A 20,343-nucleotide genomic window follows, 5' to 3' on the forward strand; every position below is an offset into this window, starting at 1 on the left:
TCTCCCGGGTGGGCTCAAACCACCCACCTTTCGGTTAACTGCTGAACGCACTAACCATTGCGCCACGGAAGCCCAAAAATTAAATGTTCGTCAGTTATTGTGGAAAAACTCTGACATTTTACGTTACATCTGAGACCTCACAGCACCGCTCCCGGGAGGGCTCAAACCACCACTCTTTTGAATAACAGCTGAACGCGCTAACCATTGCGCCACGGAAGCCCAAAAATTGAATGGTCGTCAGGTATTGTGGAAAAACCTTGACTTTTTACGCCACATCTGAGACCTCACAACACCGGTTTCGGGTGGGCTCGAACCACCAACTTACTGGTTAACAGCCGAACGCGCTAACCATTGAGCCAACGGAAGTTCAGAAATTATATGGTTGTCTCGTATTGTGGAAAACTCTTGACTTTTTACGTCACATCTGAGACCTCACAACACCGCTCCCGGATGGGCTCGAACCACCAACCTTTCGGTTAACAGCCGAACGCGCCAACCATTGAGCCACGGAAGCTCAGTAATTAAATGGTTGTCAGGTATTGTGGAGAAACCTTGACTTTTTACGCCACATCTGAGACCTCACAACACCGGTTTCGGGTGGGCTCGAACCACCAACTTACTGGTTAACAGCCGAACGCGCTAACCATTGAGCCACGGAAGTTCAGAAATTATATGGTTGTCTCGTATTGTGGAAAAACTCTGACTTTTCACGTTACATCTGAGACACTACAAAACGCTCCCGGATGGGCTCGAACCACCAAACGTTCGGTTCGTCAGTTATTGTGGAAAACGTTTGACTTTTTACGTTACATCTGAGACCTCACAACACCGCTCCCAGATGGGCTCGAACCACCAACCTATTGGTTAACAGCCGAACGCGCTAACCATTGAGCCACGGAAGTTCAGAAATTAAATGTTCGTCAGTTATTGTGGAAAAACTATGACATTTTACGTTACATCTGAGACCTCACAACACCGCTTTCGGGTGGGCTCGAACCACCAACCTTTCGGTTAACAGCCGAACGCGCTAACCATTGCGCCACGGAAGCCCAAATATTAAATGGTCGTCAGGTATTGTGGAAAAACCGCGACTTTTTACGTCACATCTGAGACATCACAACACCGCTCCCGGGTACGCTCGAACCACCAACCTTTTGAATAACAGTTGAGCGCGCTAACCATTGCGCCACGGAAGCCCAAAAATTAAATGTTCGTCAGGTATTGTGGAAAAACTCTGACCTTTTACGTCACATCTGAGACCTCACAACACCGCTCCCAGATGGGCACGAACCACCAACCTTTCGGTTCATAGCCGAACGCGCTAACCAATGCGCCACGGAAACCCAAAAATTCAATGGTCGTCAGGTATTGTGGAAAAACTTTGGTTTTTACGTTACATTTGAGATCCCACAACACCAGTCCCGGGTGGGCTCGAACCACCAACCTATTGGTTAACAGGCGAACGCGCTAACAATTAAGCCACGGAAGCTCAGAAATTAAATGGTTATCACGTATTGTGGAAAAGTTTTGAATTTTTATGCTACATCTGAGACCCCACAACACCGCTCCCGGGTGAGCTCGAACCACCAACCAATTGGTTAACAGCCGAACGCGCTAACCATTGAGCCACGGAAGCTCAGGAATTAAATGGTTGTCCCGTATTGTGGAAAAGTTTTGACTTTTTACGCTACATCTGAGACCCCACAACACCTCTCCCGGGTGGGCTCAAACCACCCACCTTTCGGTTAACTGCTGAACGCACTAACCATTGCGCCACGGAAGCCCAAAAATTAAATGTTCGTCAGTTATTGTGGAAAAACTCTGACATTTTACGTTACATCTGAGACCTCACAGCACCGCTCCCGGGAGGGCTCAAACCACCACTCTTTTGAATAACAGCTGAACGCGCTAACCATTGCGCCACGGAAGCCCAAAAATTGAATGGTCGTCAGGTATTGTGGAAAAACCTTGACTTTTTACGCCACATCTGAGACCTCACAACACCGGTTTCGGGTGGGCTCGAACCACCAACTTACTGGTTAACAGCCGAACGCGCTAACCATTGAGCCAACGGAAGTTCAGAAATTATATGGTTGTCTCGTATTGTGGAAAACTCTTGACTTTTTACGTCACATCTGAGACCTCACAACACCGCTCCCGGATGGGCTCGAACCACCAACCTTTCGGTTAACAGCCGAACGCGCCAACCATTGAGCCACGGAAGCTCAGTAATTAAATGGTTGTCAGGTATTGTGGAGAAACCTTGACTTTTTACGCCACATCTGAGACCTCACAACACCGGTTTCGGGTGGGCTCGAACCACCAACTTACTGGTTAACAGCCGAACGCGCTAACCATTGAGCCACGGAAGTTCAGAAATTATATGGTTGTCTCGTATTGTGGAAAAACTCTGACTTTTCACGTTACATCTGAGACACTACAAAACGCTCCCGGATGGGCTCGAACCACCAAACGTTCGGTTCGTCAGTTATTGTGGAAAACGTTTGACTTTTTACGTTACATCTGAGACCTCACAACACCGCTCCCAGATGGGCTCGAACCACCAACCTATTGGTTAACAGCCGAACGCGCTAACCATTGAGCCACGGAAGTTCAGAAATTAAATGTTCGTCAGTTATTGTGGAAAAACTATGACATTTTACGTTACATCTGAGACCTCACAACACCGCTTTCGGGTGGGCTCGAACCACCAACCTTTCGGTTAACAGCCGAACGCGCTAACCATTGCGCCACGGAAGCCCAAATATTAAATGGTCGTCAGGTATTGTGGAAAAACCGCGACTTTTTACGTCACATCTGAGACATCACAACACCGCTCCCGGGTACGCTCGAACCACCAACCTTTTGAATAACAGTTGAGCGCGCTAACCATTGCGCCACGGAAGCCCAAAAATTAAATGTTCGTCAGGTATTGTGGAAAAACTCTGACTTTTTACGTCACATCTGAGACCTCACAACACCGCTCCCGGATGGGCACGAACCACCAATCTTTCGGTTCATAGCCGAACGCGCTAACCAATGCGCCACGGAAACCCAAAAATTCAATGGTCGTCAGGTATTGTGGAAAAACTTTGGTTTTTACGTTACATTTGAGATCCCACAACACCGGTCCCGGGTGGGCTCGAACCACCAACCTATTGGTTAACAGCCGAACGCGCTAACAATTAAGCCACGGAAGCTCAGAAATTAAATGGTTATCACGTATTGTGGAAAAGTTTTGAATTTTTATGCTACATCTGAGACCCCACAACACCGCCCCCGGGTGGGCTCGAACCACCAACCTATTGGTTAACAGCCGAACGTGCTAACCATTGAGCCACGGAAGCTCAGGAATTAAATGGTTGTCCCGTATTGTGGAAAAGTTTTGACTTTTTACGCTACATCTGAGACCCCACAACACCTCTCCCGGGTGGGCTCGAACCACCAACCTTTCGGTTAACTGCTGAACGCACTAACCATTGCGCCACGGAAGCCCAAAAATTAAATGTTCTTCAGTTATTGTGGAAAAACTCTGACATTTTACGTTACATCTGAGACCTCACAGCACCGCACCCGGGAGGGCTCAAACCACCACTCTTTTGAATAACAGCTGAACGCGCTATCCATTGCGCCACTGAAGCCCAAAAATTGAATGGTCGTCAGGTATTGTGGAAAAACCTTGACTTTTTACGCCACATCTGAGACCTCACAACACCGGTTTCGGGTGGGCTCGAACCACCAACTTACTGGTTAACAACCGAACGCGCTAACCATTGAGCCACGGAAGTTCAGAAATTATATGGTTGTCTCGTATTGTGGAAAAACTCTGACTTTTTACGTCACATCTGAGACCTCACAACACCGCTCCCGTGAGGGCTTAAACCACCAGCTTTTAAATAACAGCTGAACGCTCTAACCATTGCGCCACGGAAGCCCAAATATTAAATGGTCGTCAGGTATTGTGGAAAACTCTTGACTTTTTACGTCACATCTGAGACCTCACAACACCGCTCCCGGATGGGCTCGAACCACCAACCTTTCGGTTAACAGCCGAACGCGCCAACCATTGCGCCATGGAAGCTAGAAACTTATATGGTCGTCAGGTATTGTGGAAAAACTTTGACTTTTTACGTCACATCTGAGACCTCACAACACCTCTCCCGGGTGGGCTCGAACCACCAAACTTTCGGTTAACAGCTGTACGCGCTAACCATTGAGCCACGGAAATTCAGAAATTAAATGTTTGTCCCGTATTGTGGAAAAGTTTTGACTTTTTACGCTACATCTGAGACCCCACAACGCCTCTCCTGGGTGGGCTCGAAACACCAACCTTTCGGTTAACTGCTGAACGCGCTAACCATTGCGCCACGGAAGCCCAAATATTAAATGTTCGTCAGTTATTGTGGAAAAACTATGACATTTTACGTTACATCTGAGACCTCACAACACCGCTTTCGGGTGGGCTCGAACCACTAACCATTCGGTTAACAGCCGAACGCGCTAACCATTGCGCCACGGAAGCCCAAATATTAAATGGTCGTCAGGTATTGTGGAAAAACCTCGACTTTTTACGTCATATCTGAGACATCACAACACCGCTCCCGGGTACGCTCGAACCACCAACCTTTTGAATAACAGTTGAGCGCGCTAACCATTGCGCCACGGAAGCCCAAAAATTAAATGTTTGTCAGGTATTGTGGAAAAACTCTGACTTTTTACGTCACATCTGAGACCTCACAACACCGCTCCCGGATGGGCACGAACCACCAACCTTTCGGTTCATAGCCGAAAGCGCTAACCAATGCGGCACGGAAACCCAAAAATTAAATGGTTGTCAGGTATTGTGGAAAAACTTTGGTTTTTACGTTACATTTGAGATCCCACAACACCGGTCCCGGGTGGGCTCGAACCACCACTTTCAATGAGTGTTTTATAGGGAATTAAGCTGAATTCGGTCAAAAATTTCTCCAGAAAAAAATGCATTCAAAAAAGTACCGAAAAAATCGCAGGTTTTTCTTCTTCAAGACACAAAATCCGTGAATACGATTTCTTATTGAAAATTGAATTTTAACAGTTTTTTGAATGAATATCGTTACATTGCTTGAATTAAAGCAAAAAGTATAAAAATAATGGTTTCAATGAATATATTTGAAAATAGTGAAGAATTACTCAAAGTATGCTTCTTTGGCCGTGAAACGTCGATTTTGAAAATGTTATTAAAAATCGAGGTAAATTTTTAATTATTGTTCAATCGAGATGAAATCACTTTCAATGAGTGTTTTATAGGGAATTAAGCTGAATTCGGTCAAGAATTTCTCCAGAAAAAAATGCATTCCAAGGTGTACCGAAAAAATCGCATGTTTTTCTTCTTCAAGATACAAAATCCGTGACAACGATTTCTTATTGAAAAATTGAATTTTAACAGTTTTTTGAATGAATATCGTTACATTTGCTTGAATTTTTGGGCTTCCGTGGCGCAATTATTAGCGCGTTCAACTGTTAATCGAAAGGCTGGTGGTTCAAGCCCACCCGGAAGAGGTGTTGTGGGGTCTCAGATGTAGCGTAAAAAGTCAAAACTTATCCACAATACGTGACAACCAGTTTATTTCTGAGCTTCCGTGGCTCGATGGTTAGCGCGTTCGGCTGTTAACCAATAGGTTGGTGGTTCGAGCCCACCCGGGAGCGGTGGTGTGGGATCTCAAATGTAACGTAGAAAGCCAAAGTTTTGCCACAATACCTGACGACCATTAAATTTTTGGGCTTCCTTGGCGCAATGGTTAGCGCGTTCGGCTGTTAACCGAAAGGTTGGTGGTTCGAGCCCAACCGGAAGAGGTGTTGTAGGGTCTCAGATGTAACGTAAAAAGTCATAACTTATCCACAATACCTGACAACCATTTAACTTCTGAGCTTCCGTGGCTCAAAGGTTAGCGCGTTCGGCTGTTAACCAATAGGTGTGTGGTTCGAGCCCATCCGGGAGCGGAGTTGTGACGTCTCAGATGTGACGTAAAAAGTCAAGGTTTTTTCCACAACACCTGACGACCATTTAATTTTTGGGCTTCCGTGGCGCAATGGTTAGCGCGTTCGGCTGTTAACCAATAGGTTGGTGGTTCGAGCCCATCCGGGAGCGGTGTTGTGAGGTCTCAGATGTAACGTAAAATGTCAGAGTTTTTCCACAATACCTGACGAACATTTAATTTTTGGGCTTCCGTGGCGCAATTATTAGCGCGTTCAACTGTTAATCTCAATGTCATTGTTGAAGAAGTCCCCACCTAGTGGAATGTCGCACCAACTCTTTTGTTATAATTATTCCTTTTGTTGAATTATAAAATCTATTGCAAATTCGTTGTTTTGTTATACGACTATTTGACACCCTGTCAAGCCATCGTACGTCTATCTTATATCACCTATTGTTCACTGTCAAACAATGTTAGACGTGTTTAAACATGTCGGGAATCAGCTGCGATGGCCTTTGCTAGGACCTTGTATTGTTAGTCAATAATTTCGAAAAATCAACTGTCCTTGACCCCCCTTGAGAGGAGGAAGAGAAGGGGGGGTAGGAATCTAGTATAAAGAACGTGAGAAAATAACAGTACTTCACAGTCGAACATCAATCGTCAAAACCTCAACATGGACGCTGAAGCACTTCGCTGGACACTTGACGAAATGGCCGTAAATAAGCCTTGGAACATAGTCGAAATATACAAGTTTTATTATTTTCTATGCTCTTATTTACACTTAGATCCTGCTAATATACCTTCAACATTACCCGGTTTTATCATAAATGGCGGCTTAAATAATGTTCAAACGTTCCTCGATCTAATAGACTATATGAAGAACGTTCCTCGTACACCTGAAACCTGTCAAACACATGACGAATTGGAACATTTATATAATTTAATTCCTACCCCTTTAAAAATTTCTTACTTAGACCGCGTGAAAAGACGGAAGCAAGAAATGGAACGTAATAACCATGAATCTTTGAGACCCAGTTTCGATAATTCACAAACTGGCAGGGAGATGGGGGAGATTCTAGATAACGCGTGTCAACAAGACGAGACGGAAAACGACCCTTTTGAATATATGTCTCTGAACTTTTCCGATTACGCCCCCAGCGAAAAGAGCTCCATCGTAGATTCGGAGGAGGCCGAGGCGAATGTTTATGATCAATGGGGTGGGGGGTGTCCCCCTTCGCCTATAGAAGATGTACCATCTTGCGAAATTCTAGAGCAGAGCGAGAGATTTTTTGAACATTTTAATATGTATGGCAGGGAAATAACTCTAAATATAACTGATGATCCGGTGGATAGCATATGTTCTATTACGGAACACGTATTAAGCGAATATAGAGCAACAGATTACGTGCAAATAACTTTACGAAGTCTGGGTATAAACTGTCGTTCGGAACTTGAATTATCCTTTAAAAGGCTCGATCAAGTAGACCCTTCTATTCTCTTTGATCAACTAGCCGAGTTACTTTATGATGATGAGATCGAACATTTTTTTCAAGGACCTATAAAAATGATATTTAGTATAGTCAGAATACCAGAAGGGTATGGACGTTCTAATCATCGTCAACTCAAGCCATTCAGTATTTTTTCAAAGGATCGAAGGGGGATTCGACGAATACCAAACACTGATAATCTCTGTTTAGCGCGTAGCCTTTGTGTTGCTGTCGCTCATCGTCTCCACATGAACAACGAAAACAACACAGAGTTAAAAAATCGTTACGTGACCATATCACAAGCAGGACCCCGTTACACAAGCCAAAAAACAGAGGCTTTAGATCTTTGTCAAAAGGCCGGAGTCTCTGTATCCGAATGCGGTACCCCCGATTCATTCCAGAAATTTAAAGTTTATTTATCCCCCTATTCTATATTTGTTTATAAATTCGAAAACAGAGTTCCAATTCTAATTTTAGGCGAAAACGACCCTACAGATACCAGACCACGCCTCTTTCTACTTAATGAGAATAATCACTATAACGTCATAACAAATTTAAAACCATTGTTTAGTCACGAACACTTTTGCGAGAAGTGCCTCACACCTTACTGGCGTGTTCAATCTCATAAATGCAATGATTTTTGCTTTAAATGTATGCGTCCGACTGTTTGTCATGGACGTGCAAAAACATGCGACTCCTCCCTACGAAAATTCTGGGGTGACGATTGTTATAACAGCCATTTGGTTCCTGTTGGTAACAAAAAAGCCCTTTGCGAGCGGCTTTACCATTGCAAAAGCTGCTTTAAAATAATTGATTTCGTAAAACGTACTACTAGACATAGTTGTGGGGAGATGTTCTGTCATATATGTGGGAAGCATCAACCCAGCGATCAACCGGGAGAGGTGTTGTAGGGTCTCAGATGTAACGTAATAAGTCAAAACTTATCCACAATACCTGACAACCATTTAATTTTTGGGCTTCCGTGGCGCAATGATTAGCGCGTTCAGCTGTTAATCGAAAGGTTGAAGGTTCGAGCCCACCCGGGAGAGGTGTTGTGGGGTCTCAGATGCAGCGTAAAAAGTCAAAACTTTTCCACAATACGAGACAACCATTTAATATCTGAGCTTCCGTGGCTCAATGGTTAGCGCGTTCTGCTGTTAACCAATAGGTTGGTGGTTCGAGCCCATCCGGGAGCGGTGTTGTGAGGTCTCAGATGTGACGTAAAAAGTCAAGGTTTTTACACAATACCTGACGAGCATTTAATTTTTGGGCTTCCGTGGCGCAATGGTTAGCGCGTTCAGCTGTTAACCAATAGGTTGGTGGTTCGAGCCCACCCGGGAGCGGTGTTGTGGGATCTCAAATGTAACGTAGAAAACCAAAGTTTTTCCACAATACCTGACGACCATTTAGTTTTTGGGCTTCCGTGGCGCAATGGTTAGCGCGTTCGGCTGTTAACCAATAGGTTGGTGGTTCGAGCCCACCCGGGAGCGGTGTTGTGGGATCTCAAATGTAACGTAGAAAGCCAAAGTTTTTCCACAATGTCTGACGACCATTTAGTTTTTGGGCTTCCGTCGCGCAATGGTTAGCGCGTTCGGCTGTTAACCAATAGGTTGGTGGTTCGAGCCCACCCGGGAGCGGTGTTGTGGGATCTCAAATGTAACGTAGAAAGCCAAAGTTTTTCCACAATACCTGACGACCATTTATTTTTTGGCTTCCTTGGCGCAATGGCTAGCGCGTTCGGCTGTTAACCGGAAGGTTGGTGGTTCGAGCCCAACCAGGAGAGGTGTTGTAGGGTCTCAGATGTAACGTAATAAGTCAAAACTTACATCTGGGACCCTACAACACCTCTAGCGGTTGGGCTCGAACCACCAACCTTACGGTTAACAGCCGAACGCGCTAACCATTGCGCCACGGAAGCCCAAAAAATAAATGGTCGTCAGGTATTGTGGAAAAACTTTGGCTTTCTACGTTACATTTGAGATCCCACATCACCGCTCCCGGGTGGGCTCGAACCACCCACCTATTGGTTAACAGCCGAACGCGCTAACCATTGCGCCACGGACGCCCAAAAACTAAATGGTCGTCAGGTATTGTGTAAAAACCTTGACTTTTTACGTCACATCTGAGACCTCACAACACCGCTCCCGAGTGGGCTCGAACCTTCAACCTTTCGATTAACAGCTGAACGCGCTAATCATTGCGCAACGGAAGCCCAAAAATTAAATGTTCGTCAGGTATTCTGGAAAAACTCTGACATTTTACGTTACATCTGAGACCTCACAACACCGCTCTCGGATGGGCTCGAACCACCAACCTATTGGTTAACAGCCGAACGCGCTAACCATTGAGCCACGGAAGCTCAGAAATTAAATGGTTGTCAGGTATTGTGGATAAGTTTTGACTTTTTACGTTACATCTGAGACCCTACAACACCTCTCCCGGTTGGGCTCGAACCACCAACCTTTCGGTTAACAGCCGAACGCGCTAACCATTGCGCCAAGGAAGCCCAAAAAATAAATGGTCGTCAGGTATTGTGGAAAAACTTTGGCTTTCTACGTTACATTTGAGATCCCACAACACCGCTCCCGGGTGGGCTCGAACCACCAACCTATTGGTTAACAGCCGAACGCGCTAACCATTGCGCCACGGAAGCCCAATAATTAAAGGCTCGTCAGGTATTGTGTAAAAACCTTCACTTTTTACGTCACAACTGAGGCCTCACAACACCGCTCCAGGATGGGCTCGAACCACCAACCTATTGGTTAACAGCCGAACGCGCTAACCATTGAGCCACGGAAGCTCAGAAATTAAATGGTTGTCACGTATTGTGGAAAAGTTTTGACTTTTTACGCTAAATCTGAGACCCCACAACACCTCTCCCGGGTGGGCTCGAACCTCCAACCTTTCGATTAACAGCTGAACGCGCTAGTCATTGCGCCACGGAAGCCCACAAATTAAATGTTCCACAGGTATTGTGCAAAAACCTTGACATTTTACGTCACATCTGAGACCTCATAACACCGCTCCCGGATGGGCTCGAACCACCAACCTATTGGTTAAGAGTCGAACGCGCTAACCATTGAGCCACGGAAGCTCAGAAATTAAATGGTTGTCAGGTATTGTGGATAAGTTATGACTTATTACGTTACATCTGAGACCCTACAACACCTCTCCCGGTTGGGCTCGAACCACCAACCTTTCGGTTAACAGCCGAACGCGCTAACCATTGCGCCAAGGAAGCCCAAAAATTAAATGTTCGTCAGGTATTGTGGAAAAACCTTAACTTTTTACGTCACATCTGACACCTCACAACACCGCTCCCGGATGGGCTCGAACCACCAACCTAATGGTTAACAGCCGAACGCGCTAACCATTGAGCCACGGAAGCCCAAAAATTAAATGCTCGTCAGGTATTGTGTAAAAACCTTCACTTTTTACGTCACAACTGAGGCCTCACAACACCGCTCCAGGATGGGCTCGAACCACCAACCTATTGGTTAACAGCCGAACGCGCTAACCATTGAGCCACGGAAGCTCAGAAATTAAATGGTTGTCACGTATTGTGGAAAAGTTTTGACTTTTTACGCTACATCTGAGACCCCACAACACCTCTCCCGGGTGGGCTCGAACCTCCAACCTTTCGATTAACAGCTGAACGCGCTAGTCATTGCGCCACGGAAGCCCACAAATTAAATGTTCCACAGGTATTGTGGAAAACTCTGACATTTTACGTTACATCTGAGACCTCACAACACCGCTCTCGGATGGGCTCGAACCACCAACCTATTGGTTAACAGCCGAACGCGCTAACCATTGAGCCACGGAAGCTCAGAAATTAAATGGTTGTCACGTATTGTGGAAAGGGTTTGACTTTTTACGCTACATCTGAGACCCCACAACACCTCTCCCGGGTGGGCTCGAACCTTCAACCATTCGATTAACAGCTGAACGCGCTAATCATTGCGCCACGGAAGCCCAAAAATTAAATGTTCGTCAGGTATTTTTGAAAAACTCTGACATTTTACGTTACATCTAGGACCTCACAAAACCGCTCCCGAATGGGCTCGAACCACCAACCTATTGGTTAACAGCCGAACGCACTAACCATTGAGCCACGGAAGCTCAGAAATTAAATGTCAGGTATTGTGGATAAGTTATGACTTATTACGTTACATCTGAGACCCTATAACACCTCTCCCGGTTGGGCTCGAACCACCAACCTTTCGGTTAACAGCCGAACGCGCTAACCATTGCGCCAAGGAAGCCCAAAAAATAAATGGTCGTCAGGTATTGTGGAAAAACTTTGGCTTTCTACGTTACATTTGAGATCCCACAACACCGCTCCCGGGTGGGCTCGAACCACCAACCTATTGGTTAACAGCCGAACGCGCTAACCATTGCGCCACGGAAGCCCAATAATTAAATGCTCGTCAGGTATTGTGTAAAAACCTTCACTTTTTACGTAACAACTGAGGCCTCACAACACCGCTCCAGGATGGGCTCGAACCACCAACCTATTGGTTAACAGCCGAACGCGCTAACCATTGAGCCACGGAAGCTCAGAAATTAAATGGTTGTCACGTATTGTGGAAAAGTTTTGACTTTTTACGCTACATCTGAGACCCCACAACACCTCTCCCGGGTGGGCTCGAACCTCCAACCTTTCGATTAACAGCTGAACGCGCTAGTCATTGCGCCACGGAAGCCCACAAATTAAATGTTCCACAGGTATTGTGGAAAAACTCTGACATTTTACGTTACATCTGAGACCTCACAACACCGCTCTCGGATGGGCTCGAACCACCAACCTATTGGTTAACAGCCGAACGCGCTAACCATTGAGCCACGGAAGCTCAGAAATTAAATGGTTGTCAGGTATTGTGGATAAGTTTTGACTTTTTACGTTACATCTGAGACCCTACAACACCTCTCCCGGTTGGGCTCGAACCACCAACCTTTCGGTTAACAGCCGAACGCGCTAACCATTGCGCCAAGGAAGCCCAAAAAATAAATGGTCGTCAGGTATTGTGGAAAAACTTTGGCTTTCTACGTTACATTTGAGATCCCACAACACCGCTCCCGGGTGGGCTCGAACCACCAACCTATTGGTTAACAGCCGAACGCGCTAACCATTGAGCCACGGAAGCTCAGAAATTAAATGGTTGTCACGTATTGTGGAAAAGTTTTGACTTTTTACGCTACATCTGAGACCCCACAACACCTCTCCCGGGTGGGCTCGAACCTCCAACCTTTCGATTAACAGCTGAACGCGCTAGTCATTGCGCCACGGAAGCCCACAAATTAAATGTTCCACAGGTATTGTGGAAAAACTCTGACATTTTACGTTACATCTGAGACCTCACAACACCGCTCTCGGATGGGCTCGAACCACCAACCTATTGGTTAACAGCCGAACGCGCTAACCATTGAGCCACGGAAGCTCAGAAATTAAATGGTTGTCACGTATTGTGGAAAAGGTTTGACTTTTTACGCTACATCTGAGACCCCACAACACCTCTCCCGGGTGGGCTCGAACCTTCAACCATTCGATTAACAGCTGAACGCGCTAATCATTGCGCCACGGAAGCCCAAAAATTAAATGTTCGTCAGGTATTTTTGAAAAACTCTGACATTTTACGTTACATCTAGGACCTCACAAAACCGCTCCCGAATGGGCTCGAACCACCAACCTATTGGTTAACAGCCGAACGCACTAACCATTGAGCCACGGAAGCTCAGAAATTAAATGGTTGTCAGGTAATGTGGATAAGTTATGACTTATTACGTTACATCTGAGACCCTATAACACCTCTCCCGGTTGGGCTCGAACCTCCAACCTTTCGGTTAACAGCCGAACGCGCTAACCATTGCGCCAAGGAAGCCCAAAAAATAAATGGTCGTCAGGTATTGTGGAAAAAATTTGGCTTTCTACGTTACATTTGAGATCCCACAACACCGCTCCCGGGTGGGCTCGAACCACCAACCTATTGGTTAACAGCCGAACGCGCTAACCATTGCGCGACGGAAGCCCAAAAACTAAATGGTCGTCAGATATTGTGGAAAAACTTTGGCTTTCTACGTTACATTTGAGATCTCACAACACCGCTCCCGGGTGGGCTCGAACCACCAACCTATTGGTTAACAGCCGAACGCGCTAACCATTGAGCCACGGAAGCTCAGAAATTAAATGGTTGTCACGAATTGTGGAAAAGTTTTGACTTTTTACGCTACATCTGAGACCCCACAACACCTCTCCCGGGTGGGCTCGAACCTTCAACCTTTCGATTAACAGCTGAACGCGCTAATCATTGCGCCACGGAAGCCCAAAAATTAAATGTTCGTGAGGTATTGTGGAAAAACTCTGACATTTTACGTTACATCTGAGACCTCACAACACCGCTCCCGGATGGGCTCGAACCACCAACCTATTGGTTAACAGCCGAACGCGCTAACCATTGAGCCACGGAAGCTCACAAATTGAATGGTTGTCAGGTATCGTGGATAAGTTTTGACTTTTTACGTTACATCTGAGACCCTACAACACCTCTCCCGGTTGGGCTCGAACCACCAACCTTTCGGTTAACAGCCGAACGCGCTAACCATTGCGCCAAGGAAGCCCAAAAAATAAATGGTCGTCAGGTATTGTGGAAAAACTTTGGCTTTCTACGTTACATTTGAGATCCCACAACACCGCTCCCGGGTGGGCTCGAACCACCAACCTATTGGTTAACAGCCGAACGCGCTAACCATTGCGCCACGGAAGCCCAATAATTAAATGCTCGTCAGGTATTGTGTAAAAACCTTCACTTTTTACGTCACAACTGAGGCCTCACAACACCGCTCCAGGATGGGCTCGAACCACCAACCTATTGGTTAACAGCCGAACGCGCTAACCATTGAGCCACGGAAGCTCAGAAATTAAATGGTTGTCACGTATTGTGGAAAAGTTTTGACTTTTTACGCTACATCTGAGACACCACAACACCTCTCCCGGGTGGGCTCGAACCTTCAACCATTCGATTAAAAGCTGAACGCGCTAATCATTGCGCCACGGAAGCCCAAAAATTAAATGTTCGTCAGGTATTGTTGAAAAACTCTGACATTTTACGTTACATCTAGGACCTCACAAAACCGCTCCCGAATGGGCTCGAACCACCAACCTATTGGTTAACAGCCGAACGCGCTAACCATTGAGCCACGGAAGCTCAGAAATTAAATGGTTGTCAGGTATTGTGGATAAGTTATGACTTATTACGTTACATCTGAGACCCTATAACACCTCTCCCGGTTGGGCTCGAACCACCAACCTTTCGGTTAACAGCCGAACGCGCTAACCATTGCGCGACGGAAGCCCAAAAACTAAATGGTCGTCAGATATTGTGGAAAAACTTTGGCTTTCTACGTTACATTTGAGATCTCACAACACCGCTCCCGGGTGGGCTCGAACCACCAACCTATTGGTTAACAGCCGAACGCGCTAACCATTGAGCCACGGAAGCTCAGAAATTAAATGGTTGTCACGTATTGTGGAAAAGTTTTGATTTTTACGCTACATCTGAGACCCCACAACACCTCTCCCGGGTGGGCTCGAACCTCCAACCTTTCGATTAACAGCTGAACGCGCTAGTCATTGCGCCACGGAAGCCCACAAATTAAATGTTCCACAGGTATTGTGGAAAAACTCTGACATTTTACGTTACATCTGAGACCTCACAACACCGCTCTCGGATGGGCTCGAACCACCAACCTATTGGTTAACAGCCGAACGCGCTAACCATTGAGCCACGGAAGCTCAGAAATTAAATGGTTGTCACGTATTGTGGAAAAGTTTTGATTTTTACGCTACATCTGAGACCCCACAACACCTCTCCCGGGTGGGCTCGAACCTCCAACCTTTCGATTAACAGCTGAACGCGCTAGTCATTGCGCCACGGAAGCCCACAAATTAAATGTTCCACAGGTATTGTGGAAAAACTCTGACATTTTACGTTACATCTGAGACCTCACAACACCGCTCTCGGATGGGCTCGAACCACCAACCTATTGGTTAACAGCCGAACGCGCTAACCATTGAGCCACGGAAGCTCAGAAATTAAATGGTTGTCACGTATTGTGGAAAAGTTTTGACTTTTTACGCTACATCTGAGACCCCACAACACCTCTCCCGGGTGGGCTCGAACCTTCAACCATTCGATTAACAGCTGAACGCGCTAATCATTGCGCCACGGAAGCCCAAAAATTAAATGTTCGTCAGGTATTGTTGAAAAACTCTGACATTTTACGTTACATCTAGGACCTCACAAAACCGCTCCCGAATGGGCTCGAACCACCAACCTATTGGTTAACAGCCGAACGCACTAACCATTGAGCCACGGAAGCTCAGAAATTAAATGGTTGTCAGGTATTGTGGATAAGTTATGACTTATTACGTTACATCTGAGACCCTATAACACCTCTCCCGGTTGGGCTCGAACCACCAACCTTTCGGTTAACAGCCGAACGCGCTAACCATTGCGCGACGGAAGCCCAAAAACTAAATGGTCGTCAGATATTGTGGAAAAACTTTGGCTTTCTACGTTACATTTGAGATCTCACAACACCGCTCCCGGGTGGGCTCGAACCACCAACCTATTGGTTAACAGCCGAACGCGCTAACCATTGAGCCACGGAAGCTCAGAAATTAAATGGTTGTCACGAATTGTGGAAAAGTTTTGACTTTTTACTCAACATCTGAGACCCCACTACACCTCTCCCGGGTGGGCTCGAACCTTCAACCTTTCGATTAACAGCTGAACGCGCTAATCATTGCGCCACGGAAGCCCAAAAATTAAATATTCGTGAGGTATTGTGGAAAAACTCTGACATTTTACGTTACATCTGAGACCTCACAACACCGCTCCCGGATGGGCTCGAACCACCAACCTATTGGTTAACAGCCGAACGCGCTAACCATTGAGCCACGGAAGCTCAGAAATTGAATGGTTGTCAGGTATTGTGGATAAGTTATGATTATTACGTTACATCTGAGACCCTACAACACCTCTCCCGGTTGGGCTCGAACCACCAACCTTTCGGTTAACAGCCGAACGCGCTAACCATTGCGCCTAGGAAGCCCAAAAAATAAATGGTCGTCAGATATTGTGGAAAAACTTTGGCTTTCTACGTTACATTTGGGATCCCACATCACCGCTCCCGGGTGGGCTCGAACCACCAACCTATTGGTTAACAGCCGAACGCGCTAACCATTGCGCCACGGAAGCCCAAAAACTAAATGGTCGTCAGGTATTGTGGAAAAACTTTGGTTTTCTACGTTACATTTGAGATCCCACAACACCGCTCCCGGGTGGGCTCGAACCACCAACCTATTGGTTAACAGCTGAACGCGCTAACCATTGCGCCACGGAAGCCCAAAAATTAAATGCTCGTCAGGTATTGTGTAAAAACCTTGACTTTTTACGTCACATCTGAGACCTCACAACACCGCTCCCGGATGGGCTCGAACCACCAACCTATTGGTTAACAGCCGAACGCGCTAACCATTGAGCCACGGGAGCTCAGAAATTAAATGGTTGTCACGTATTGTGGAAAAGTTTTGACTTTTTACGCTACATCTGAGACCCCACAACACCTCTCCCGGGTGGGCTCGAACCTCCAACCTTTCGATTAACAGCTGAACGCGCTAGTCATTGCGCCACGGAAGCCCACAAGTTAAATGTTCCACAGGTATTGTGGAAAAACTCTGACATTTTACGTTACATCTGAGACCTCACAACACCGCTCTCGGATGGGCTCGAACCACCAACCTATTGGTTAACAGCCGAACGCGCTAACCATTGAGCCACGGAAGCTCAGAAATTAAATGGTTGTCACGTATTGTGGAAAAGGTTTGACTTTTTACGCTACATCTGAGACCCCACAACACCTCTCCCGGGTGGGCTCGAACCTTCAACCATTCGATTAACAGCTGAACGCGCTAATCATTGCGCCACGGAAGCCCAAAAATTAAATGTTCGTCAGGTATTGTTGAAAAACTTTGACATTTTACGTTACATCTCGGACCTCACAAAACCGCTCCCAAATGGGCTCGAACCACCAACCTATTGGTTAACAGCCGAACGCACTAACCATTGAGCCACGGAAGCTCAGAAATTAAATGGTTGTCAGGTATTGTGGATAAGTTATGACTTATTACGTTACATCTGAGACCCTTTAACACCTCTCCCGGTTGGGCTCGAACCACCAACCTTTCGGTTAACAGCCGAACGCGCTAACCATTGCGCCAAGGAAGCCCAAAAAATAAATGGTCGTCAGGTATTGTGGAAAAACTTTGGCTTTCTACGTTACATTTGAGATCCCACAACACCGCTCCCGGGTGGGCTCGAACCACCAACCTATTGGTTAACAGCCGAACGCGCTAACCATTGAGCCACGGAAGCTCAGAAATTAAATGGTTGTCACGTATTGTGGAAAAGGTTTGACTTTTTACGCTACATCTGAGACCCCACAACACCTCTCCCGGGTGGGCTCGAACCTTCAACCATTCGATTAACAGCTGAACGCGCTAATCATTGCGCCACGGAAGCCCAAAAATTAAATGTTCGTCAGGTATTGTTGAAAAACTTTGACATTTTACGTTACATCTCGGACCTCACAAAACCGCTCCCAAATGGGCTCGAACCACCAACCTATTGGTTAACAGCCGAACGCACTAACCATTGAGCCACGGAAGCTCAGAAATTAAATGGTTGTCAGGTATTGTGGATAAGTTATGACTTATTACGTTACATCTGAGACCCTTTAACACCTCTCCCGGTTGGGCTCGAACCACCAACCTTTCGGTTAACAGCCGAACGCGCTAACCATTGCGCCAAGGAAGCCCAAAAAATAAATGGTCGTCAGGTATTGTGGAAAAACTTTGGCTTTCTACGTTACATTTGAGATCCCACAACACCGCTCCCGGGTGGGCTCGAACCACCAACCTATTGGTTAACAGCCGAACGCGCTAACCATTGCGCCTAGGAAGCCCAAAAAATAAATGGTCGTCAGATATTGTGGAAAAACTTTGGCTTTCTACGTTACATTTGGGATCCCACATCACCGCTCCCGGGTGGGCTCGAACCACCAACCTATTGGTTAACAGCCGAACGCGCTAACCATTGCGCCACGGAAGCCCAAAAACTAAATGGTCGTCAGGTATTGTGGAAAAACTTTGGTTTTCTACGTTACATTTGAGATCCCACAACACCGCTCCCGGGTGGGCTCGAACCACCAACCTATTGGTTAACAGCTGAACGCGCTAACCATTGCGCCACGGAAGCCCAAAAATTAAATGCTTGTCAGGTATTGTGTAAAAACCTTGTTTTTACGTCACATCTGAGACCTCACAACACCGCTCCCGGATGGGCTCGAACCACCAACCTATTGGTTAACAGCCGAACGCGCTAACCATTGAGCCACGGGAGCTCAGAAATTAAATGGTTGTCACGTATTGTGGAAAACTTTTGACTTTTTACGCTACATCTGAGACCCCACAACACCTCTCCCGGGTGGGCTCGAACCTCCAACCTTTCGATTAACAGCTGAACGCGCTAGTCATTGCGCCACGGAAGCCCACAAGTTAAATGTTCCACAGGTATTGTGGAAAAACTCTGACATTTTACGTTACATCTGAGACCACACAACACCGCTCTCGGATGGGCTCGAACCACCAACCTATTGGTTAACAGCCGAACGCGCTAACCATTGAGCCACGGAAGCTCAGAAATTAAATGGTTGTCACGTATTGTGGAAAAGTTTTGACTTTTTACGCTACATCTGAGACCCCACAACACCTCTCCCGGGTGGGCTCGAACCTCCAACCTTTCGATTAACAGCTGAACGCGCTAGTCATTGCGCCACGGAAGCCCACAAATTAAATGTTCCACAGGTATTGTGGAAAAACTCTGACATTTTACGTTACATCTGAGACCTCACAACACCGCTCTCGGATGGGCTCGAACCACCAACCTATTGGTTAACAGCCGAACGCGCTAACCATTGAGCCACGGAAGCTCAGAAATTAAATGGTTGTCACGTATTGTGGAAAAGGTTTGACTTTTTACGCTACATCTGAGACCCCACAACACCTCTCCCGGGTGGGCTCGAACCTTCAACCATTCGATTAACAGCTGAACGCGCTAATCATTGCGCCACGGAAGCCCAAAAATTAAATGTTCGTCAGGTATTGTTGAAAAACTCTGACATTTTACGTTACATCTCGGACCTCGCAAAACCGCTCCCGAATGGGCTCGAACCACCAACCTATTGGTTAACAGCCGAACGCACTAACCATTGAGCCACGGAAGCTCAGAAATTAAATGGTTGTCAGGTATTGTGGATAAGTTATGACTTATTACGTTACATCTGAGACCCTTTAACACCTCTCCCGGTTGGGCTCGAACCACCAACCTTTCGGTTAACAGCCGAACGCGCTAACCATTGCGCCAAGGAAGCCCAAAAAATAAATGGTCGTCAGGTATTGTGGAAAAACTTTGGCTTTCTACGTTACATTTGAGATCCCACAACACCGCTCCCGGGTGGGCTCGAACCACCAACCTATTGGTTAACAGCCGAACGCGCTAACCATTGCGCGACGGAAGCCCAAAAACTAAATGGTCGTTAGATATTGTGGAAAAACTTTGGCTTTCTACGTTACATTTGAGATCTCACAACACCGCTCCCGGGTGGGCTCGAACCACCAACCTATTGGTTAACAGCCGAACGCGCTAACCATTGCGCCAAGGAAGCCCAAAAAATAAATGGTCGTCAGGTATTGTGGAAAAACTTTGGCTTTCTACGTTACATTTGAGATCCCACAACACCGCTCCCGGGTGGGCTCGAACCACCAACCTATTGGTTAACAG

At 46.4% G+C, this 20,343-nt stretch overlaps 2 non-coding genes across 2 annotated transcripts; both read right to left on the minus strand.

Annotated features, from left to right (window-relative positions):
• Positions 1 to 1,270: 1,270 nt before the first annotated feature.
• On the minus strand, positions 1,271 to 1,343 carry TRNAH-AUG (transfer RNA histidin (anticodon AUG)). The gene has a single exon. It is a non-coding gene; the product is annotated as a tRNA-His (tRNA).
• A 1,638-nt stretch (positions 1,344 to 2,981) lies between these two features.
• On the minus strand, positions 2,982 to 3,054 carry TRNAH-AUG (transfer RNA histidin (anticodon AUG)). Its single transcript has one exon. It is a non-coding gene; the product is annotated as a tRNA-His (tRNA).
• Positions 3,055 to 20,343: the final 17,289 nt, after the last annotated feature.

Source organism: Phalangium opilio, unplaced genomic scaffold (assembly GCF_054372755.1).
Source record: "Phalangium opilio isolate 3A_F unplaced genomic scaffold, DU_Popi_V2 ptg000360l_1, whole genome shotgun sequence".
NCBI lineage: Eukaryota > Metazoa > Arthropoda > Arachnida > Opiliones > Phalangiidae > Phalangium > Phalangium opilio.